The sequence below is a fragment of the Lepidochelys olivacea genome, assembly GCF_965140295.1.
Source record: "Lepidochelys olivacea isolate rLepOli2 genome assembly, chromosome: 2".
NCBI lineage: Eukaryota > Metazoa > Chordata > Testudines > Cheloniidae > Lepidochelys > Lepidochelys olivacea.
This window is the reverse complement of record NC_140412.1, coordinates 265,476,038-265,501,010: the sequence shown is the minus strand read 5'-3', so window position 1 is coordinate 265,501,010 and position 24,973 is coordinate 265,476,038. Positions and strand designations below refer to the sequence as shown.

General features: G+C 48.8%; 1 protein-coding gene across 3 annotated transcripts in view; it reads right to left on the bottom strand.

The window, feature by feature from the left end:
* PTH1R (parathyroid hormone 1 receptor) overlaps positions 1–24,973 on the bottom strand; it is a 187,435-nt gene that overhangs the window by 116,207 nt on the left and 46,255 nt on the right. The gene's annotated exons all lie outside the window — the stretch shown is intronic.

Below are 24,973 nucleotides of genomic sequence, written 5' to 3'. Positions count from 1 at the left end.
TTGCTTTGTTTTGTTTTGTTTTTACACAAAGTCAAAATTTTCCTCAAGAAAAAACAAAGTATTTTCTAAAGCTTTTTCAAGGAAAAGCCAAAATTTCCCATGGAAACCACACCTTTTCTGTGAAAACTTTAGGTTAGCCAAAATCCCCATTTTTCCATCCAAAACCAGTTTCAATGGAAAACTTTCAACCCGCCCTAGAGTGCAATATCAGCTGTGTCCGCTGAAGATCATCCAACCCTGGGTTTAGTATGAATCGATTTTAATAAAACAAAATGTATGAGCTTTTGTGTGTCCTGCAAAAAAATACGGGGGAAAGATAAAAGTAGAATGTAGCTTACTGCACGGGTGGAGTCCCGCAGCTTCTGCCTTGGTCTACCGTGAATGCTAATTAATTTGGGCTTTTGTTAAACGAAAAGTCAGTTTTCTGATAAAACTTTTTGACTGTGTTTAATGGGGGTTCTAAGGGCTTATCTACATGAGGAATTATTCTGGAGTAGCTATTCCTGATTAACTTCATGTGTGGACACTCCGGTTCAGGAATAAGAGTGCCTTATTCCAAGTTATCTGAATCCACACGGCTAATTCAGAATAAAGCATTCTTATTCTAGAATAAGAAACCTACATAGGGAGTTAATCGGGGAAAGTTAATCTGCTTTATATTCACACCCTACTTTACTCTGGATTAATTTTCATGTGTAGACAAGGTCTAAATGACTAACAGCTCCTACAGAAGAGTAATATATTTCCTTCATTACTGTCTTGATCTAGAACTGAACTAGTTGAAAGATACCGACAATCCATTACCAGCTGCCTAGACCAACCCTCACCCACCAGTATCCTCTTAACAACAGATGAGTGCCCCCAGGGCAGGCTAAATTGTCTGTTTCCTCTTTGGCATGTCTGATAGTAATCCTCTAGGTATTCTGGCAGTGAGCTCAGATTTAGTGGAAAGAGATTGCTGACAATGCAAAGACCTTTCTGAATTCATGAATCAAACAAAACTCTCAAGGCTGGACACGGGAGACACAGCTGCTGCTGTACCTCCCAGCACAGCCTGCAGGTGGATGTCAGACAAGCACCGGAGTATCAGACTGTCTCAATCTTTTATTATCCCCCAGACACAGAATACAATAATCCTGAACGGTAGCCTCATCGGCTTCTCTCTGACACACCAGTTGAAGGCACCAGCTCTCGGCCTGTCCTTCTCAGGATTGCTGTAACTCTGGACTAACTAACTAAACTCAACTGATTTACATTGAGGTGACTTAGAGCTGAATTTGACTCATGTGATTTGATTCTGACCTCAACCAGGGCTGGATTATTCCACAGGTCTCGGGGTCCCAGTTCCTGGAGCCATATGACAGCATCAGAAAATCTGCCTTTGCTTAAAAACAGAACAATGTTTCCAGCTCTCACAGTTGCAAAGAAAATGCTTGAAAACACACCCCGAGTGCAGCCAATTTGGCAGCGTGTGCCTGAGTCTGCAGAGAGCCTGAAACAGTAACTATGAGAGAGAAGTGAAATGCCCCATTCATTGTTACTGGGTTGTTAACTCTGAAGTCTGCAGCTCTGGGGATCCCCCAGGACACCTTCCCCAGAGGGGATGCCTGTACGTGTGGGAAGCCCATATAGCTCTGCTGGGGTGTGGCTGGGGGCTGTGGGGTCCCGACTCACAAATGGATAAGTGAGGGCTGAATCCTTCCTCCTTTGGAACAGACTCCTGGAAGCCAGGAAAGGGCTTGCGGAGAAGGCTGGGTCTGGTAGAGGGCCCCTCAGCAAAGAGTTCTTGTGCAGGTGGCCCGTGCCACTGTCCCCCGCCCCAAGAAAATGTAGGACCCAAGGCGCAGGAGAAGCCAGGCCATGGTGAAAGGGTGTGGCCATGGCCTGGAGGCAGAGGTGCTGGGTGTGCGCATGGCCCTGGATTGCCTTGATCCAGCTCCAGGCCGTACTCCTGATTGCCTTCAGTGCAAGCAAAATCTGAACCAAGCACCTTGTCCACAAGCAGGACGGGGGGAGGGGTGTGCCAAAGGACTCGGGGAGACAGAAAGGAGCTGGCAGAGGGAGACTGTTCCAAGCACGAAGGGGGTGTGTGAACAGGAGCGCAAAGCCAAGCATGAGGGAAGGGGAGAGGGCACAGAGAAGTGACAGTGAGGGAGGGGCAGCTGGATCGGGTAAGACAAGAGGTGTATCCCAGGGCGAGCGGACAGCGAGGGAAGCTCTAGCTAATGAAACCAGCAACGTTATCTCAGGCAGCACCCCAAAGCCATGGGCTCTCTTTCTCCCCAACTGGTTTCAGATTTTAAGAAGATTTGTAGCTATGGTCCAAAATGGTCAGATATTGGGCGTAATGCTACTTCCGCTCTTCTCTTTCTTCTCTGCCTTGTCTATTTAGATTGCAGGGATTGCCTCTGACTTTGCGTATGTGCGTACAGCGCTGAGCACAATGGGGCCTGGATCTTGGCTGGGGCCTCGATAACAAATAACAAATGAGCCGGGGATGTGCTCCGGTTAGCTTCTCGTTGATTTCAATGGGAGGTTTGCCTGCGAAAGGAGCGAGTGATCAAACAGCTCCTGTGAGTGAGGGCTGCGGCTTTCAGATTGGCAGAAGTTCAGCCTTTCGCTTGAAGGGCTGACGGTTTTTCCAGCACAGCTGCTCCAGGCTACACTATGACCATTGTATTTTTTTTTTGCCTTTCCAAGACATACTCCTTTACCATTGCAACAAGCTGTTGAACACTGTCACTGAGTGAGTACTGGATTGCCCAGAGAGCCCCAGGCAGCTACCTGACTTTGCAAGGGAAACAACATTTTGGCTAGTGATCCTTGCCCACATTCTGCTAGCCAGCACTGTAAACCATCAGATCATGTTAACCTGCTTCTGCCCAGAAGCTTGCATACTTCTGCTCTCTACTGCCAGTCTTCCTGATGTATCCACATTTGAAACTGGGCATGTAGCATCAGCCAGCAGCCAGCCATACACTGAAATGGATGCAACCAGTTAGCAGAGACCAGTGGTTGGATTCACTGGACCTGAGTCAGAGATTCCAAGGCCAGAAGGAACCATTGTGATCCTCTTGTCTGACCTCCTGTATAACACAGGTCAGAGAACTGCCCCAAAATATTTCCTAGAGCAGAGCTTTTAGGGAAAACACCCAATCTTGATTTGAAAACTGTCACAGCAGTGCCAAAGACAGAGGTAAAATCACCTCTCTACTCCTACTTGAGCTTCCCCTGTTTATGCTTCCAAGTATCGGATTAGCCCTTTTTGGCCACAGTGTTGCACTGGGAGCTCATGTTCATTATCCACCACAACCCCAAATCATGATTAGAGGCACTGCTTCCCAGGTTAGAGTTCCCCATCTCAGTAACTCTGTTCATGCAGTAGGGGCAGAGAGGAAGGGGGCATGTGGTTAAGGTAGATTTCAACCATCTTCATGCTCCCTTTATTCTGGGTCCGTGCAGGGGCGTATCGGAGGCTTGGTGTAATTTAGAGGCGCCTCCAGGCTGCTCCAACTCATGCTCTGCTCTCATGGCTCCCTACGAAGCAGAGCCCAGGAGTGCATTCTAGCCATGCCCCCAACATGCCCTCGGTCTGCTCCCTGCACCAGAGATGGGAACAGGGCCAGTGTAGAACCCTAACACCAAATCCACCCTAGCCAGGCCTTGTTCCAGAGCAAGTCGGGTTATATCTAGGAGCCGGTAAAGGTAAGCACTATGCCTCACCCTCTGCACCAAGCAGCTGTGATTCTCACGCTCACTCCTTCGCACGGAGCTATGTGGTGTGATGGAGAAGGGATGTGTCAGTGGAGACTAGGGTAAGGAGGTGGTTAGTTTCATGTTCCCACAGGAGAATAGCCTACTACTGCTGCCCACTAAAGAAGCTATTCCTTTAGCCCGAGCAGTAGAGGCCTGCCCTTTGGCACAGATATGGTCTCAGGTTCAGTCCCAGCTGACGACCTTTTCTTCGGGGCCAATTACATTTCCAGGGCTGAGATTAGCACTGGGGTCTGTGTGGTTCACACAGGTAGGGCACCTCCCCACTGACAGCTGAGCTGCTCTTTCCCCCTTTGGAAGTCACCCTTTGCAGATGGTGCCTTCTCCATCACATGGAGCCTTTAAATCAAGATTTGGATGCCTTTCTAAAAGATATGCTCTAGCTCAACCATAAGATACGGGCTTCGCACAGGAATCACTGGGTTATATTCTATAACCTATGTTGTGCATGCCAGAAAAACCAGCACACCAGGCTGCATGAAATCCAGTTGCTTTGAACTCTAGTGGGGTGAGGCCTGTCAAGGGTTCACTTAAGTCCAGCACCTCTCAGAGCAAGTTCACTTCAGGTTTTACAGAAAACTAGTTAATGCTGAACTCAAAATAGCCATATGGGCTTTACAGTCCATAACAAGAACACTAGTCCTTCGTGTGGACCAAGGCAAATACTGTCTAGGTTAGGATACTGACTAGGCCAGGTTTCTTGGGTTAGGATAGGGACAGCAAGCCTTGCCTGTCATGGCTTCACCCAGAACTGGCTCCTAGTAGAAGTGGTCAGCCTTTTTATCTGGCCTGATGGGCCCTGATTGGCCTCTGTCTGCTCCCAGCCCTTCTAGGTGCCGGAGGACCAACTCTCGCTGGTTCTGTCTGCAGCTGATCATGGTAGGCCTCTGTAGGCAACCTCTGGAGGTCTGAACTCACTGCTCTTCCCTTCCAGCAGGACACTTCTTAGGACTGGGTGTGCCAAGGTGGCAGGGCCTCCGCCAGTGGTCAGCAAATGCTTGGTACATCCCATCACAGGGCCCCACGGCTCTGCTCAGTATAAGAAAACACAAGCCAGTCTTCAGGTGTGGGGAAGGTGCTTTAACTCTACCCAGACCCTTTTAACCTGCAGTGATCTCTTCCAAACCCCAGGCTAGAAATCAGGGCTAGCTCCTTCACCCCGATCTGGGGCAGGCTGGAGATTTGAGGTCTGATGGGAGCTCCAGGTAGATTGTGAGCAGTGGCCTCAAAGCGGGAGCTGGGCAGCACAGTGAATGTATTCTCTGCAATTCTGGAGTGCACAGCATCATTAATAGCAAAAGAGGAGCTGACTCGCTGCCAGCGTCCCTAGCCAGTGCCAGGAAAGCAGCTCTGAGTACACAGCGAGTTGGCTCTTTTCCTGTCATTACATTAAATGCACTTTCCAGCTCGCTCTGACAACGCTCTGGAGCAATAACATCATCGTCCTCATTGTCCAAGCGAGGGCTTTCTGACTGTGCAAGAATCGGGGCCAAGAGCGATACAATATACTTGGTGGGTGATCGGCCACCAGCCACGGGCTTCTACCCCAGCAGAGTCCTCATGCAAAAACCAGGTCTTTCCTTTTCAGCTGCTGCTGGGGGAGCATTTGGGCAATCATAGGCTGGAGGGATCAGAAGGTGACTTCTTTGCATAGGGAAGCAGCATGGCCTAGTGGATGAGGGACTGGATGGGGCTTCAGGAGATTTTGGTTTGGTTCCTGGCTCTGCTTTGTGACCTGGGGCAAATTCCTTCTCATCTCTGCTTCCCCCATATAAAATGTTCCCCCACCTTTGAGATCTGCTAGATAAAAGTTAAGTATTAGTGAAGGTTTTACACAGGCCACTCAGTGCTTAAGGTAACATAAGTTGGGTTCAAGTCAAGGGAGCGCTACTTAAGACCTTAGCTCCCCACAGCGCCCCCGGGGGCAAGGACACAAGACAGGGGACTGAAGGGTGTCGGAACAGCAAAATAGAAAGCATTAGCTGCCGACAACAGTCTGCAGCGTCACCTCCGCATGCCCGTTATACAATTGACACCAGCAAAGGGACAGATAATTTATCTAGGATGCAAAGGAAGTCTAGTTATGTGGCTCTGCTGAAATTCAGGAACCCTAGATTGCCTTCATGCTCGTCGCAGATATGACCGGACCAGCGGCTTCCTCCATGGCAGCCTCTGAGCTAAAATGCCTCTCCTATTTATTTGGTCAAGCTGGTGGGGTGTAGAGGCCACTGATTGTCATTCTGACCAATACTGTCTCCTTGTATTCCCCCGTCTGTTTGTATCCACCTTTTGTCTCTTGTCTAATACTTACAATGTAAAGTGTTTGGGGGCAAAGACCGTCTTTCTGTTCTGGGTTTGTACAGCGCCTAGCGCCATGGGGTCTGGTCCATGACTGGTGCTCCAAAGTGTGACCACAATACAAATCAGTAAATAAATCATCATCATCATCATTTTCTAAAACTTCAGAACTCATGCAGTGCTTGAGCCTTATCATTACCAGACCCTCTTGGCCCCTAAGAGCAGGGGGAGAAAACATCCAGGCCCCGCAGTTCTTTGCTCACCTGGATCCATAGGAATATGGCCAGTGTCACAAATTCGGGGTTCCATTCTCAGCTCTGCCAAGGACTTCTTGGGTGGCCTTGGGCAAGACCCTTAAACTGCTCTCTGCCTCAGTTTCCCTGTCTGAGGGAATAACCACACCTCGCAGGGGTGTAAGGAGGGGGATATTGTGAAGGTGACTGGGATCCATAGATGGAAGGTGCTAGAGAAGGGCAAACACTGGAGCAGAAGGATGGGTAAAGCACTGAATGGGACTTTGGAGACCTGGGTTTAATGCCTGGCCCTGCCACAGACAGCCTGTGGGGTGTTGGTGCTGCACCTGACCCAACGGGGCCCTGACGTGACTGAGACCCTTGGGTGCTATCGTGAGGCAAACACCAACCCTCTGACCTGAGTGCCCGTGTTAGAAAAATTTCTTCCACTTGGGCAGCAGGCGAGAAAGGGTTGGTTCAGGTTCGGGGGAGCGGGGTGGGGAGGAGCTGGGGAAGAGGTCGTTTTCTGTTAGCCAGACTGGTTAGCTCAGGCCTCGCGGTAACGACCCCCTGATGCCACTTTGCGGGTGTTTCTGAAAGAGGCTATTGGGGGCCTTTCCATCCCCAACAGCTAGGCTGGCATTCTGGGCGGGTGTGGTCTGGTTAGCCCAGGGCCTCTGAAGCTAGCGTGAGGCCACTGCTTCCGTTAGCTTTTGAATAAATAAACTCGTGCAAGGAGCGGAAGAGGGGGGAGGTAAAACGTGGCTTTGCTGATCTGTGAGTAGAGATTCGGGGCCTGATCCAAAGCACTGGGAGTCAGGGTTTGGCCTTCAGGACTTCTAAGGGGCTACACAATTCCAAACGATAAGGTCTGAATAGGGGGCCGGGAATAGGACTCAATGACACAGGAAGTCCCTTCCAATCCTATGTCCTGTAAATAGGAAACAAGTAGGAACCCCTTAAGAATTTCAGGTATATAAAGGAGCATATACCGTGGAAGCCACTGATTTACTGACCATATCGACAGCAAGCTGGATACATCTCTCTTCACCATGCTTGAGTCGGCACAAGGGAGACACTGGGATACATCTGCACAACACAATCCCTTCCTCTTGGGTGAGATGAGAAATGACACCTGCTAGCTGCTATTCCTGGAAAGCAGTGCACAGTGCTCGGTCATACGACAGCTGTCTGTGAAAGCCAGGCAGCTCTCGAGTGCATTAACCCAGGTCCTTCCAGACTCTGAACGGCCCAAATGCTTTTGTTTAGGTAGGAAATATTGCCAGGGCTCTGGGAGACGAAGCAGTCCTCGACGTAGCCCAGCACTGTGCCTGGCATAAACAATCGTCACCCCAACCCAATGGAGATGGAGCAATTTCTCCTTTTCTCCCCCCAACTCTGTAGACCTTTGATGGGCAAAGACTCACTAATAGATCACATTGGTGGGATCTGCCTTTCCAGTCAGTTCCGTAGTAGCAGGAACAGCGAAGAATTCTCCCCATAAATTAGAAGCATGGTGGCACCACCAAATGTAGATGATCACGTGTCTACTACCAGTGACCATCAACACCTGCTTCTCAACAGCTAATGAAGTTATTCTTTGAGTTCTGGTGGTTGGAGCTTGTTTTTGGATACAGAAGGTGCTGGATTCTACCCCCTCCAGCATCCCAAGTGTCTTGACCTCAAGCGTATTACACACAGATAGCACCACCTGGAGAAGACAATGGGAAAAGAGTCGTCTAAACAAGCTCCAGCAGCCGCTCACAGCACAGGCGTTGCACTCAGCCTACAGATCCAAACTCAGATTCAAAAGCACGTCCTTTGTGTGCCGCCAGACACATCCATCGGCTAGGAACACAGCAGAGCCACATGCTGACGCTCATCCCATGTGCTACACTGCAGAAATCAATGAATCCTGTCGTAACTAAAGACTCATCCCATAAGAGAAATCAGAAATCAGCTGTTTCATGCGATCTCTGGTGAACCCAGGTTTTGACACTCACCTGGATGTTTCCCTCCCCTGCTCTTAAGGGCCAAGAGGGTCTGATAATGATAAGGCTCAAGCACTGCATGAGTTCTGAAGTTTTAGAAAATGATGACGATGATTTATTTACTGATTTGGATTGCGGTCGCACTTTCGAGCACCAGTCATAGACCAGACCCCATGGCGCTAGGCGCTGTACAAACCCAGAACAGTAAGACAGTCTTTGCCCCAAACACTTTACATTGCAAGTATTAGACAAGAGACAAAAGGTGGATATAAACAGATGGGGGAGTACAAGGAGACAGTATTGGTCAGAATGACAGGCAGTGGCTTCTGCACCCCGCCAGCTTAACTTTACCAAGCAGTTTGTAGGTATCACAGCACAAGAGAGTTTTAAGGAGGGATCTGCAGGAGGCCAATGAGGTGGCAAACACATTTCAGCCAGCGGGGTCTTTAAATGCTCTTAACTTCCGGTTTTCCTTTGAGTATTTGCTAGTGCGGTGTTTGTCCGGTCACTTAAGTCACATGGCTGGATGCTGTCCCATGATTGGACGACGGAAACATTTTAAGCAAGGGAATGATGATGAATTACAAATCTCTTTTTGTGTTGCTTGCCCAGCTCAAGCTATGAACACTTGGGTTCATAACCCCTCCCACAGGTCATCCGTGGCTAGATTCTATCTCAGATGAACACAGTCAGCCTGCCTACACTTTCTGTAGTTACAGTTGGGTATAGCAGTGGCTTTCAACCTTTTCAGACTTCTGTACCCCTTTCAGGAGTCCGATTTGTCTTGCATACCCCCAAGTTTCACCTCACTTAAAAACTACTTGCTAACACAATCAGACATAAAAACACAAAAGTGTCCCAGCACACTGTTACTGAAAAATAGCTGACTTACTCATTTTTACCACATAATTATCAAATAAATCAATTGGAATATCACTACTGTACTTACATTTCAGTGTATAGTATCTAGAGCAGTATAAACAAGTCGTTGTCTGTATGAAATTTTAGTTTGTGCTGACTTTGCTAGTGCTTTTTATGTAGCCAGTAGTAAAAACAGGCAAATATCTAGGACAGTTGATGTACCCCCTGGAAGACCTCTGTGTACACCCAGGGGTACATGTGCCCCTAGCTGAGATTCAGCTGGGGTATAGTATTCTTTTGCTCTTCCGATGAAGTGAGCTGTAGCTCACGAAAGCTCATGCTCAAATAAATTGGTTAGTCTCTAAGGTGCCACAAGTCCTCCTTTTCTTTTTGCGAATACAGACTAACACGGCTGTTACTCTGAAACCTATAAGCTGGGCTGGCACTGATGTCATATTAAACCCCAGAGGGGGCCGCATTTTACTAGTGGAAGGCATGACTCCATGTATATGTTGTTTATAAATTAGTGTGTCAGATGCTTTGGGAGCTGTAGGAAGGTGAAGTCTACACCCTGCTCCTTTCTCAGCACATACACAAAGGATATTGTTCAAACACACCCTCTCTACTTGCCTTTTCTCTAGCCTGCACTTGCAAACATAAACCTCAACATCCAAGTTCCTTCCTCCTGGTTAGGATCCCTTCCCATGGGATCTCCTGCCCTTCTCGCTAGCTTTCTCTTGCCTTAGGAGGATTGTCAGCATTCTACATTCCTGAGTAGCGCTGATGGGACACACATGGTCTGGTTAGGAGGGTGAGTCAGGGGAACAGCTCTTCACCTCCACACAGGCTCCTGCAGTTTGACATCAGGTTACGGGAGCCTTGGGGTTAAAAGGTTCCCTAGAAATGCCTCTCTGAGACATTCCTGAAGGTCTTAACACCCTCTCACCTGACTGCCAACAGCCTAGGCTTTCCTGCTTGTGAATCAGGTGGAAGCCATGCAGCTGTGATGGGGAGGAGGGGGGGAAGCGTCGGCGCCAAGCTGCTGTAGGCCCACAGCCGTCCAGCCTATTTTTATTGAACAGAGTCCTAAATCGGGGCCTAAGCAACGCTGTGGGCTCTGTAACTGTCTTTATTGGGCTGGAACGTGGTTCTGTTTATTTGGTGGCCATAATTTGTGACTGTCAGGCAGCTGGCTGGCTCGCTGCCCTGAGGGAAGAGAGCCTCTCCTCTCACTGTTATGGGGCCGAAAATCATTTTGGCAACTTGTCAGATGAATGAAAGATGTCTTCCAAGATTGGGTGGCCCAGGGGACTGGGTTAGGTGAGATGGAGCCACCCCTGTCCAGGCCATTGTGCCATATTCTGCTGCAGTTACTAAGAGCCATTACCGCTTCATGGCTGTTCGCTGCCCCATCAGAGACAGAGGAACGTAGGCATTGCTGGAATGGATCAGAGCTGAGATCCACCCATCTCCAGCAGTAGCCAGTACTGGCTGCTCCAGAGGAAGGTGAAAGAAACCCTGTAGTGGGATAATCTGTTTCCAGGACAGGTCTGCTAATCTTTAATAATTAGAGGTTGGTTTAAGCACTGAAGCATGACGGTTTATATCCCCTCAAAAACTCTATTTTTCTTTTAGTATTCATTTCTAACTCTGGATATTCCTGTTGTTGTATAAATGTCCAGTCCCTCTCTGAATCTTGCTACATTCTTGGCTTTAACAACGTCCTGTGGCAGTGAGTTCAACAGTCGAATTACGCACAGGGTAGAAAAAGTATTTTCTTTTATCCCTTTGCCTCCTTTCAGTTTCATGGAGTGTCCCCTTGTTCTTGCGTTCTGAAGCGGGGAGAATGGACGTTCCTGACTGACCTTCTCTAGATGATTCCATACCACCACTCAAGAACAAATATGCTTACGGGTCTCTGAGCATTTCCTAGGGCCTGATCCAAAGTTCGTTAAAGTCCACTGACTGGCTCCCATTGACATCACTTTGAATCAGGTCTCCACTGGTTAAAGGTATCTGTAAAAATTCACCCCAATAATTAGCTATGGTTGGCACCCTTGATCACAGCTTTATGAGAGAGGGTAGAATGGACCATGGAATGACCGTCTGACTCCTAGAGGAGCCCCCTTAGGTCAGGGTTGAGGCACGCTGGTAGAGCATTTGGCACTGAATCATAGAAGATCAGGGTTGGAAGGGACCTCAGGAGGTCATCTAGGCCAACCCCCTGCTCAAAGCAGGACCAATCCCCAACTAATCCATAAGCAGGGCCCTACCAAATTCACGGCCATCTCGTCTCCCCTGTGAAATCTGGTCTTTTGCGTGCTTTTAACCTGTACTATACAGATTTCACGGGGGAGACCAGCGTTTCTCAAATTGGGGGAGTTGCAGGGGGGTCACAAGGTTATTTCAGGGGGGTCAGGGTATTGCCACCCGGACTTCTGCGCTGCCTTCAAAGTTGGGCGGCCAGAGGGCAGCGGCTGTCGGCGCAGTGCCCAGCTCTGAAGGCGGCGCCCCGCCAGCAGCCGTGCAGGAGTAAGGGTAGCAGCACCACAACCCCCCCGCCTACAATAACTGTGTGCCCCTCCCCCAACTCCATTCTGGGTCAGGACCCCGACAAGTACAACACTGTGAAATTCCAGATTTAAATAGCTCAAATCATGACATTTATGATTTTTGAAATCCTATGACTGTGAAATTGACCAAAATGGACCGTGAATTTGGTAGCGCCCTAGCCATAAGGCAACGCCAGTTTACACGGGCCCGTCAGCTTCAGTGGAGTTATTCCCGATTTAAACCTTTGTACAAGTGGGAAGAAAACCAGGCCCAAGAAGGTGGCCTTGAAAGACACAACGAATGGAGTAGGATGGATTGTTAGAGAGAAGGCACACAGAATCAGTTTCCCCAAAGAGAATGGGACAATGGTCACTGGCTCTCTCTGATCCAAATTCACGGGTGATGTAAACAGTGGTGTAAGTTACACAGTAGGCATAAGATGGTCAGAAAACAAGTGGAAGAGGCTGAGTAATGCAATTTGCTCCCATTTGGTGTTCAGCTGGTGTGCAAAATAAGTGTAAGGCTTTGGGTAACATTTTCAAAAGTGCCTAAGTGAGTTAGGAGCCTACCTTAGAGGACTGGATTAAATTGGGTTTCTAAGACACACGGGCGTGTTTCAAAATGTTACCCCTTGTCTCCAGTATCTTGCACAAATGTAGCTACGCTGATGTACCTTCAAACAATGCAAACTCCTAGCACAGGCATGCCACAGTCCTGTAAACCGTGATCCACAATTCACAGATGTGCAGTAATAACGGATGGACATGGGGGATCAACCCCCCAACACAGTGCATGACCCCACTTGGGGTGGGAGGGGTCATATCTTCTCCTGATACCCAAGGGGCCTGAATTTGTCTTACCCTTTGGCATAATTTGTTATCCCAGTGGTATCATTGAACTGAACTGAAAGGTATGTGCAGCCAGTAATGGCCAAACCAGGTTCTCTCTCCACTGCAGAAGCCAGAGGGACGTCACGGGTTAAACATGGCCATGGCCAGATCTCCGGAGACATCACCCTGGTCTCGGGCTGTTGCTTTCGCCTTCACAATGAGCCCCCAAATGGCACTGCGGCTCTCCGCTCTTCCTTCTCAGTCTTACCAGAGCAAAGAACAGAACCATCCGCTAAGGATGACAGGCCTGGGGGTGGGTGGCTCCTTCACAAGAACTAGAGTGAAAATCTGCTTAACTCCCTTTCCAGTCTGGATTGGAAATTGGATTATTCAGATCTTGTAGCCGAGTTGGGCGGGAGGGGGCAGTACGATCTCATGGACTGGGCATGGGCGTGGAGTCAGAATAGCTGGGTGCTAGGCCCGTCTCAGACACTGCGGGTATGTCCTCACTGCAGAGCTTAGAGAGACGTAGGGCTGGAAGGAAGCTCTAGGTCATCTAGCTCCTGGCCCACAGGCTGAGGCAGGATTATGAATACCTAGACCACCCCTGACAGGTGTGGGACAATTAACCTGGGCTCTGACCCCGGTGTTAGCTCAACTCCCCTCCCCTCCGCACACAAAAAAATCTCGAAAGCAGCTTTGGAGGGACTTTACACCCAGGCTAGTTGGCCTCGCTGGGGATGTAAGTTAGAGCCTGGGCTGGGCTAACCAAGGGGCTCAGACCTGGTTGCCAATCCCTCGGGCGATCTTTACAGCGCAGACTCACCCTGCGTGACTCTGAGCACCCTTTTCTAGCCTCAGATTTGATTATATCCAGAAATGGAGACAACGAGTTGATATCGGGGGCGGAGGGTCTTGCTAATGGCCCCTAGATCTGAATGGCCGGAGGCAGCCGAAATCGATCCCCACCAGAAAGCTCAGTCCAGAGCGGAGGGTGCTGCTGTGTACCTGCTCCATAGCAGAAACAGGCATCTGGAGCAAGCCATTCACTCGTGGTGACCTCATTCCTAAAGCGAAACAGCCGGAGGCAGTCAGGTCTAGGGCTAAACACACAGGGCTAGGAGCCAGCCCGCCTGGGCTCTCCACCCAGTGCTGACACTGTCTTTCTGTGAGACCTTAGGTTCACAGATTTTAAAGCCAGAAGCACCCCTGCGATCTCATCTGAATCCCTCCGCCGCCAACCCGATATTTTCTGGGTTTTCACTGCAACCCTTTCCCCCCCACCTCCAACTTTCTAAAAGAACAAACTTTTTTTGTCATGCACATTTCTGTTGCATCAAAAAGCCACCGCCTATTGGCAAATAAAAAGTTACCCAGAAATTTTCTGAACAGATCTGACATCTTATCTCCCTCCCGCCAAAGGGTGCTGCAAAGATTAAAAATGGGTTTGTATAGCAAGGTACAATGAGAGTCACAGATGAAAAATGCTGATGATTATTTTTCACACCCAGCTGCCTCTTAGATCCTAGTTTTCCTTCTGCCACCTTGGCATCCCACTGCTCAGTCTCCCGAGATCAGCAAACCAGCTAATCCCTGACTGAAGAGGGGTTTTTTGGTCATAGTTCCAATGCATTAGGAAAACCAGTTCCATGTGTGAAGTTGGGATCAACTGGATAATTAGCAGATCGTTCTTCATGTACAAATGCTGTACATGAAAACATCAGAAATGATTGGGGATGGGGCAAAGAAATGTCATATCAGAAGGCAGGGGCGGCATAGGGGATTCGGGGGAGCACTTTCATTCTTTTAACAAACATCTGCACAAATACCGCAAATAATTCCCAGAATCCTTTGTGGCCTTAAAGAAACACAGTCACATAAAGAAGTGTATTTTTGCATCGTGACTGGTTAAGGGTCCAACCTTGCAAGGTGATAGGTGCACTTAACTTCCATTGGAGTCAAGATCAGGCCCTAAATTATTGTGCTTTAAACTAGATTAACGCACATGCCCAGGCTCATCCCAGAGCAGCGTGGGAATGAGTCTGTAGCACGGAAGGAACTTTCCCCCACCCTTTCCATCCAACTGAACCCTCTAATCAATAGGGCCCACAGTCACCACTGAGTGGCACTTAGCCCATACACTCCTTGCCCTCTTTCCTCACCAAGCCAGCTGCTCTGACAACACCCGTTATTGTGGTTCCGAGGCGGCCAGCCCAGCATTGAGGTCAGACAACCAAGGATCTCAGAGGCACTCAGAGAGAAGCTGGAGCTGCTTCCCCTAGCACAGCGTACATGTCGCTGAGACATCAGGAGGTTTCTAAGCTGTCGTCTGGGGGGATGTCCAGCTCTCGGAAGAAGAAAGTCACTTGGGCTTTGCCAGCATTCATATAGACCATGCAAGGGCTGAAATAGAATTGCCCTAATTGAATCAGACTGTTTCCCATTTCCCTACAGCTCGGGGCCATTCGCCTTTTACCTGCACGAACGCTCTTGTCTCCTAACTGATTTGCCATTTTGCTTTTTTAGTGATGATTTACCTCTGGTTTTCCTCTCTGGAGTCCTAGATCCAAACTCCACTGCCGCGTGGGCGCAGAGCAACCCACCCAAGTGTATGTGAAACACCCGGGGGAAAAAATCATGCTATCCACAAAGCAGCTGCTTTATACAGTGGCAGAATGGCAAGAGAAAGAAACAAGTATCAGCATTTGCTTGGCCTTGAAGGAGGCACCCGGCAGAATAAGCCAAGTGGCAAGAATCATAGAATCTCAGGGTTGGAAGGGACCTCAGGAGGTCATCTAGTCCAACCCGCTGCTCAAAGCAGGACCCCAGCCCCAATTTTTTCCCCCGATCCCTAAATGGCCCCCTCAAGGATTGAACTCACAAGCCTGGGGTTAGCAAGCTAAAGCTCAAACCACTGAGCTATCCCTCCCCACACAAGAGCTGTGTAGCTTTTTGGTGTATGGCCCGCAGTTGGTTTTAGTATCTGTCCTGTTCGAGACTTTCACCAGAGACGGATTAATATTTTCTCCCAGGTGAGCTGAACCAAGGTTTGCACTACAGTAATTGACCCTAGAAATGCAGCCTCTGGCCTGTCATATCAGACGAGGGGCCACATTCATCGCTGGGGTAACTCCCTTGACACTGCAAGGGTAGCTCTGTTTTTACGCTCATTTGATCCGTGGCTTCCCTGCTGCCACTGCTAATGGTTTCTTGTTTGGAGGAGGGATTTTATTCCTCGGGGCTTCTCCACTGAGAAGCGGATCGAGATCATGGACTCACTGAAATTCACCCACCAAACGGCAGGTATGTGGGAACACATGGGCCAGGCTCAGAACAGTAACACCAGGGAAAAAACAGGCCACATCCTCAGCTGGTGTAAATGAACAGATTCTAAAGCCAGCAGGGACCATTGTGATCCTCTAGTCTGCCCCCTGCATAACACAGGCCAGAGAACTGCCCCAAAATAAATTCTTAGAGCAGAGCTTTTAGAAAAACATCCCATCTAATTGAAAAATGGTTAGTGATGGAGAATCCACCACGACCCTTAGTAAATTGTTCCAATGGTTAATTACCCTCACAATTACGATTTACACCTTCTTTCCAGGTGTAAATTAGCAACACTCCTTTGACTTCAGTGGAGCTCTGCTGATTTAAACAAGCTGAGGATCTGGCCTAGGGGTTCATCAACCCCTACACCTCTCATTCCAGGGTAGAGCACTGGAGTAAGACTTGGGAGACATGGGTTCTATTCCTGACTCTGCTACTGGCCTGCTGGCTGGCCTTGGGCAAGTCACTTTGCCATTCTGTGTCTCCGTTTCACTGATGTAAAAGGGGGCTAAGGACAGTGACTTCCTTTGTAAAGTACCTTGAGATCTACTGATGAAAAGTGCTGTATAAGAGCTAGGTAGAACTCATGGGAGAGGGGAATGCAATGGGCCCCTCTCTCTACCACCTTGCACTGTGTGTAGACATTTACATAGCAGCATCTTGCCTCCACTTTGCCCAGGTGTGAGGAACTAATCCAATGCCCAGTGAAATGAGCCAAATATCTCTGACTGGCTTCCAAGGCACTCAGGCCCTATTGGATCAGGACTTAAAGGATGACGCAAGGTGCAAGCGGGAGGAGAATCAGACCCAGTGCCTGGACACCCTCTCCACCTGCTGGTCTCTTTGCAGCGGAGCCAAAGTCATTTCAGGGCTGTCAGCATAGGCCAGCCACACAGGGAAAACGGGGGTTGCTGCTGGAAAGAAGTGCTCATTAAAATGAATGGGGCAAAGGTGGGTTTTCATGGATTCCATGATGGAATCAGACCTTGGGCAAGTCACTTCGTCTCTGTGCCTCAGTTCCCCATCTACCTGGGGATAATGATGCTTCTCCACCTCACAGAGGTGCTGTGAAGGTACAGCCATAGATACCTGGGAGGTGATCAAAGACTAGGGTGGGCCTGGGGGAAGGAGGATGGTCCTGTGGTAAGAGTACTGGACTGGGATCATGGAGATCTGGGGCATGGCTACAGATTCCCTATGTGACCGATAGCAAATCACTTCACGTCTCTGTGTATTAGTTCCTCACCTGCAAAAGAGATAATAATGCTTTCTAGGTACATCTATTCTGCGATCACAGGGCGTGACTGCAGCTTGTGTAGCCACGTGGAAGCTAGCTTTGATCTCGGTACTGAAGCAGTCAAACCGCACACGTATTTACCCAGGGTTCTGGAGGGGCTTGGACAGCCCGTGCAGAAATGTGCACTTCCCTAGCCGCATTACGGCACTACTCAAGCTAGTGATTAGTTCTTCGCCCCGATCCCCAGGTCAGATGACCAATGTGCATGTCAGGACCGCTATGGACCTCACCAGAGTTTCCTTTGGCTTCCATTAATCAGTTGCCCTCTGTGTGACAGGGACAACTGACCGAGGGTAAGAGTAGATTCTCCAGCACCGGCCATTATTAAATCAAGAGTGAATGTTTTTCTAAAAGCTCTGCCCTAACAATTATTTTGGGACAGTTCTCTGGCCAGCATTGTACAGGAGGTCAGACTAGATGATCACAATGGACCCTTTTGGCCTTGGAATCCATGAATCTACTCTGGTTAAACTGTAAGTACTTCTGGGGATTGTCTTTAATAATGCATTTTTTTTGCAGCGTCTAGCAGCGTAGGGCCGTGATCTTTGCCAGGGCCTCTAGCAATATCAAACGATAAGACAGAGAGCGATCTCACTGAAATCACAGGGGACATAGACAGGAGATGGAACGCAACGAGCCAGTTGACTCTAGGGTGAAAACCTTGGCACAAAAATGCAGTGGGATGTTTCTAGACAACTGCTTATGACCTGGGTTTATGATGGTGTTACAGGTATTCTGAAGACAAGAGAAAAGGGAAAATTGGCCATTAAAAACTTAGACATTTAGGTCTCGGTGGCTCTGTAAAAAATCCCATCTCTTCTGTCTAGAACATTATTAATGTTTTTTTTTAACCTCTGTCAGGAGCCCTTGGATTCATTATTAATCCAGGGAGGACATTGCTTTTCTTAATGGAAATGTAATAAATGTAACTTGTCACCACCATCCCTAATGGCTTTTTTTCCCCTGCCCTTGCCACGATGAATAAATACCTGCATTCAACTGGTTGAAACTGTTCTTAGTCTGGGGAGCATTGGGCAGACCATTTCCCACGCATTTTGTGTTCGGGATAACATAGTATTACATTGTATGTCAGACGCATTCCTTGGAACAACTGTGCCTGATAAGGAGATACATCCGAGGGCCTCTGCTACCCCCCAAGAGCTCCCACCACACGACAACTGGATGTACAGAGGGATTTTTTTGCAGCGTCTAGCAGCGTAGGGCCGTGATCTTTGCCAGGGCCTCTAGCAATATCAAATGATAAGACAGAGAGCGATCTCACTGAAATCACAGGGGACATAGACAGGAGATGGAACGCAACGAGCCAGTTGACTCTAGGGTGAAAACCTTGGCACAAAAATGCAGTGGGATGTTTCTAGACAACTGCTTATGACCTGGGTTTATGATGGTGTTACAGGTATTCTGAAGACAAGAGAAAAGAGTCTGGGGTCTTGAGCCAGACTCTATAACAATGGGGTGTCCTTAATCAGGATGCAAGCTGCGTACGTTAGTGCCCTGGTCTCAGTTCTCAGTTTTCTTGGCACCCCGGATACAAGTTAAAAATCTGTGCTGGGTGAATTTGAGAAGCTCTGGAAGTTCAATTCAGAGAGGCAGGTCTCCCCTAAGCTGCAGCTGTCCGTCAGCAAAACCTCAATAGAAGTTGCACACAATCTTAAAAGGACTAGCAGATGAAGCCCTGGCTGACTCAGGAGTTTGCTGAAGGCAGCTGGCTACAGCTGGCTGCATAGGAACAGCCTAGATACACCCCTGCACTGGGTGGGCGATGGCATAGAGCCAGCTCTGTGTACCCGACACCACCCGGGGACTCAAGCGCCATTGTGGGAATTCTTTACGGGCTGCATTAGGGCTCTGGTGGAGTCGAATGGGGAACCCACAAGAACTGCAGCCCAAGGTTTTAGTTCTCAGCTGAAGTCCTCTTGCGCACGGAGGCTTTAGTTCACACATCTTGGCACTGGCCAGGCCCAGCGTACAAGATCTCTGCTGAAGCACCAGCCTCTGTTCTACAAACATGCAGCTCTCATGCAGCCCCAGTTAGAAAAAAGCTACATCACCACCTCAGTGTAACAGCTTCTCCAGGGGGCATCACCAGGGCTTGAACCTGAGACCTTCAGTACAGACTTCTGCCATTTGAGCTAAAGAAGTAGCTGTCCTTGCCTGCAGCTCTATTAGGCTCTTAGCCGCCATCTGGCCCAGCCTCGACGGGGGAAAAGCGCAACGTGGGCTAGTGTGTTACACTTCCAGACCCCATTGCTGAGCTAACCGAACATTGGCATGTCTTGGCCCACGCTGCAGCTTTTGCATAAGCCTTTTCTCCTTCACCAGGACAGTGCTTACGCGGGGAGAGTCAGCAGCGTAAATACCCCAGGCATCCTTTGCAGTCTACTGCAACATCCCCAGCACAATGGCACAAGTTGGCCCGCTGTTGTCAGTCTCTGTTGACAGGCCGAGAGACGTCATGAGGATACAGGAGCAGATCCTCAGCTGGAGTAAATCCACTTAGCCCCGTTGAAGTCAGTGGAGTTACATGAGCGTGCACCAGCTGAGGGTCTGCCATTGCGTGATTCATTCGATATACCTGTGCTGGCATAATTACAAGGTGCTACTGCATCCATTTACTACGATTCAGAGAGGGATTGGACATTCATTCGGACGACAAGAAGACCCAGCATCAGGGGCTTGTTGGTGGACGGATCTGAACATGGCTGGTTGTGTGTTCCTGCAGCTGATGTGGTGGATTCTCTGTCAGCGGAAGTGTTTAAATCAAGACTGGATGGCTCAACCCTAAAATGTGGGCTTCTTGCAGAAATGACTGAGTGCAATTCCCTGGCTGGTGTGATGCGGGTCAGCCCAGATTATCACGAGGAACCTTTCTGCCTATCTATGAATAGTTAATGCTAACCAAAAAGATCATTTGGAAGGGATATAAAACCTCGTGCTTAAGGGTTTAAACCAACCTCTAATTATTAGGGATTAGAAAGAGACCTTCATGGGAGAGAAGGGGGAAGGATTAACCCACACCTACCTATGGTGAGGTTTCTTGAACCTTCCTCCAAAGCAGCTGGCGTTAGCCATTATTGGAGACAGGATGCGAGACCAGACACATAGAATCATAGAATCATAGAATATCAGGGTTGGAAGGAACCCCTGAAGGTCATCTAGTCCAACCCCCTGCTCGAAGCAGGACCAATTCCCAGTTAAATCATCCCAGCCAGGGCTTTGTCAAGCCTGACCTTAAAAACCTCTAAGGAAGGAGATTCTACCACCTCCCTAGGCAACGCATTCCAGTGTTTCACCATCCTCTTAGTGAAAAAGTTTTTCCTAATATCCAATCTAAACCTCCCCCACTGCAACTTGAGACCATTACTCCTCGTTCTGTCATCTGCTACTATTGAGAACAGTCTAGAGCCATCCTCTTTGGAACCCCCTTTCAGGTAGTTGAAAGCAGCTATCAAATCCCCTCTCATTCTTCTCTTCTGCAGGCTAAACAATCCCAGCTCCCTCAGCCTCTCCTCATAAGTCATGTGTTCTAGACCCCTAATCATTTTTGTTGCCCTTCGCTGGACTCTCTCCAATTTATCCACATCCTTCTTGTAGTGTGGGGCCCAAAACTGGACACAGTACTCCAGATGAGGCCTCACCAATGTCGAACATCACAGTTGCCACCTATGTTCTTATTCCAATAATTGTATCATGTGAGACATGTCCTCTTATGAGTCCTGCAATGAGGCATTCAGTGCTGTTATCATGGTCTCATGACTCGCAGTCAGCTCCTCAATGGATACCAATGCCTAATTACCTAGTAACAAGAGGGGGAATGGCCACTGGAAGGACAGTCCAGACATGCAGCCTCTCTGCATAGAAGATGCCATCTGTAAAGACAGTCACTGTCTCTAAAGAGGCCACATAACAGGACAAGGCCGGCATCTTAAGACAGAAACCAAATGTCTTTAGCAAATAAGCAAGGTCAACCCTAGAAGGACAGGCACATGGAGGAGGCAAGGGGAATAAAAACGCTGAACGGCTTCCAGGTTTCCTTAACAATGACATTTCATTAGGTTTTATATGAGGCAAACGCGGTTTGCCTAACGTTTACCCAGGGTCTGGCAAGTTGTGTTTAATACCTAAATGGAGATACTGCCATGCTTTCTGTTTTGCCCATGTAGTTAGAGAACAGCTTGTCCTTCCCAGTGGGAAGGGAGAGTGGAAACTGATCACCAACGCACCTTGCTTCGTTCAGCCCAAGCAGATGTCCAAGGGCACTTAGCTTTCCAAGACAAAATGCTCTGGTGATTTGATCCACATTGGAAAATTTGGGCTTCTCTCAAAGACTGAAGGGAAGATTGTGTTCTCAGCAGATTGTTCCAGCTGATGTCCCTGGTACATCCAGCTGGTATGCACCATGTTAGCCAGTAGTGAAGACAAGGGTAAACACGGGTAAAGGGAGTTTACCCAAGTGACTGGAAGACCTTCTGCTGTACTGGATGCATTTCAATGAAGTTGCTAATTACCGTGTTTTAAAAACTTAGGGTCAAACTCTGCTCTGAGCACATGCCCACAGCTCCTGTATACATCAAGTGAAACCAGGATACAAGAGTGGCCCCCTTAATCAAAACAAGATGGGGACTGATTTTGCTAAGGCTTTTCACACAGTCTCACATGACACTCTCATAATCAAACTAGGGAAATGTGGTCCACATTTCTGTAAGGTGGGGGCAAAAGCGGTTGAAAGACTGTACTCAAAGAGTAGTAATTAATGTTTGCTGTCAAACTGGGAGGTTGTATCTAGTGGGGTTCCAGAGGGGTCAGTCTGTACATTTCAACACTTTAATTAATGACTTGGACAATCGAGTGGAGAGGATGCTTATAAAATTTGCAGCAGACACCAAGCTGGGAGGGGTTCCAAGCACTTTGGAGGACAGGATTAAAATTCAGAATGACCATGACAAATTGAAGAACGGGTCTGAAATCAACAAAATGAAATTCAATACAGATAAGTGCAAAGTATTATGATGAGGAAGGAAAAATCAGATGCACAGCCACATAATGGGGAATAATCAGTAAAGTCCTAGCATTGCTGAAGAGAACCTGGGGGTCAGAGTGGATCACAGATTGAATGAGGCTCAACAATGTGATGCAGCTGTGAAAAAGGCGAATCTCATTCTGGGGTGTATTAACAGGAGGGTCGTATGTAAGACACAGGAGGTCATTGTCCTGCTCTACTCAGAACTGGTGAAGCCTCAGCTGGAGAACTGTGTCCAGTTCTGGGTGCCGCACTTTAAGAAAGATGTGGATAAATTGGTGGGAGTCCAGAGGAGAGCTACAAAAATGATCAAAGGTTTAGAAAACCTGACCTCTGAGGAAAGGTTCAAAAATCTGGGCGTTTAGTCTTGAGAAAGGAAGACTGAGCTGGGGGGACCTGATAGTCTTCAAATATGTTAAGGGCTGTTATAAAGAGGATGGGGATCAATTGTTACCCATGTCCCCTGAAGGTAGGACAAGAAACAATCGGCTTAATCTGCAGCAAGGGAGATTTAGGTTAGACATTAGGAAAAACTTTCTAACGGCAAGAATAGTTAAGCACTGGGAGAGGTTATCAAGGGAGACTGTGGGATCTCTTTCACTGGAAATGTTAAGAACAGGTTAGACAAACACCTGTCAGGGCTGATCTAGGTTTACTTGGTCCTGTCTCAGGGTGTGGGTTGGTCGAGGTGACCTCTTGAGGTCCCTTCCACCCTACATTTCTATGATTCTATAAGACCATGCAGCCATGGCTTCTGGCTGAGACAGCGAGGGGGTGGAGTCTATTTTGGGAAGGGAAGACAGCATTTCCAACTGTCTGAGTCCTAACCAGGCCAAGAATAACCCACGGAAGTGTCCAAAAATAAAAAGTGGAGGGGCGGGGCAGGGCAACAGGGGAAAGAGGAGGAGGAGAAAAGAGAAGAGGGTCTGGGGATGGGGACAGAAAAGAGATGGGAGAAATGAGGAGAAAGTAAGGGGAGGGGGCAGTGTGGTCTAGTGGATAAAGCATTAGGATTAGAACTCAGGGTTTTAATGACCATTAAGCAAGTCCCTTCCCCCTCTCCAGGCCTGTTTCTCCACCCTTTGTCTGCCTTGCCTTTTCACGTACGTCTACACTGGAGCTGGAGGCGTGATTTCCGGAGGGAGACCTGACCGAGCTGGCACGCTAAAAATAGCCGTGTGGCCACAGCGGCTCAGGCGAGCTGCCCCGAGTGCAACCCCATCTGAGAGCCTACGTACGTCCCCAGGGCAGCTAGCCCGAGCGGCCACCAGGGCCTCGCTTCTACTTCAGAACAGCAGCTCAATCAGAGCTACTGTGGGTGCGGCCGCCGGAGGTGAGGATAGCACTTCCAGCTCCAGGGTACTTCGATTGTAAGCGCTCCGGAGGAGAGACGGGCCAGACAGCACCCGGAGCAATGGAAGCCTGATCTGTAATAATAATAAGATGAGGAGGAGGAGAGGGAGAGGGAAGAGACAAGAGGGGATGGTTGTACACAGTGTTGCTGGAGCTGTGTCGACCCCAGGATGGTAGAGAGACAAGGTGGGTGAGGTAACAGCTTTTAGTGGACCAGCATCTGTTGGTGAGAGAGACCAGCTTTCAGGCTTACGCAGAGCTGGTCGGGTCTCTCACCGACAGCAGTCAGTCCAATAACAGGTATTATTACCCCACCTCATCTCTCAAGCGGGGATATGGGCAGAGAAAGTATTTTTGCCAACATGCCCAGAGAGTGGAGTGCTCCAGCGTCCTTCGAAACTGAAGAGGGAGCCTGGATTTGTCACAGCTCTGCCCTTTCTGGTTTCATTTAGCCATGAAATGCTTGCGGGTGTGTGTGTGTGTGTGTGTGTGTAAGGAGGGGTGGGGCTGCCGATCATCCTTAATCCTCTATTTTTCTCAATTGAAAGCAAATGGCAGCTCTCCGCTTTCCATTCACTGGTTTTATGGCAGTTTGAAATTAGACCAGGGATGCGCTTGCTCACCAACACCATCTATCTTGGGCTAATTACACAGGCAACGCTAATTGCAGGAGCTGACATACAGACGGACCACAGCATTCCTTTACCGTGTTTCAAGGGAAACGTATAGGGACACGCTCTCTCGCTGAGACATTATCCTCCCAAAATGATAATTAGAGGCTTGCAAAGGAACGGGAGCTGGCAAGGAGGCCGCGTTCCAGCCTCTGGAGCGGATCTGGGTCTGTAGCGTGGCTGGAAAAGTACAACACCAAAGCCAGGCTCGAGTTGAGAGGGAAACAAAAATAAGCCAGCGAATTCGGAGTGAGGTGAGGGCGGAGGGCAGGGCTGCAAAGTGACAGGTTTTTGAGCCTCCCACTCCTTGGCAGGGAAGTTATCATGAAGGGATCTGCCTGTTGACCTCTCTCGTGTAGCTCACGGCTAATGAAAACAATTGGCAAAGGAATGACACCATTGCAATGCTGCAATCCAGCACACTGGACCACTCCTGGCTCTGCCCTGACCTACTGCACGACCCTGGGCAAGTCACTCCACCTCCTAAGCCATGTTTCCACTACATAATAATGTTGACCACACCGTCAACCGCAGTTACTAAATCACTTGACCAAACCCGTCAAAACCTGGTGTCGCTGGTGTGCATCCTCACTAGGAGCACTTGTGTCGACATGAGAAGTAATTCTTCCATTCTAGGTCACACTGGTTAGGCCGCAGCTGGAGAATTGAGTCCAGTTCTAGGGGCCACGTTTCAGGAAAGTTGTGGACAAACTGGAGAAAGTCCACAGAAGAGCAACAAAAATG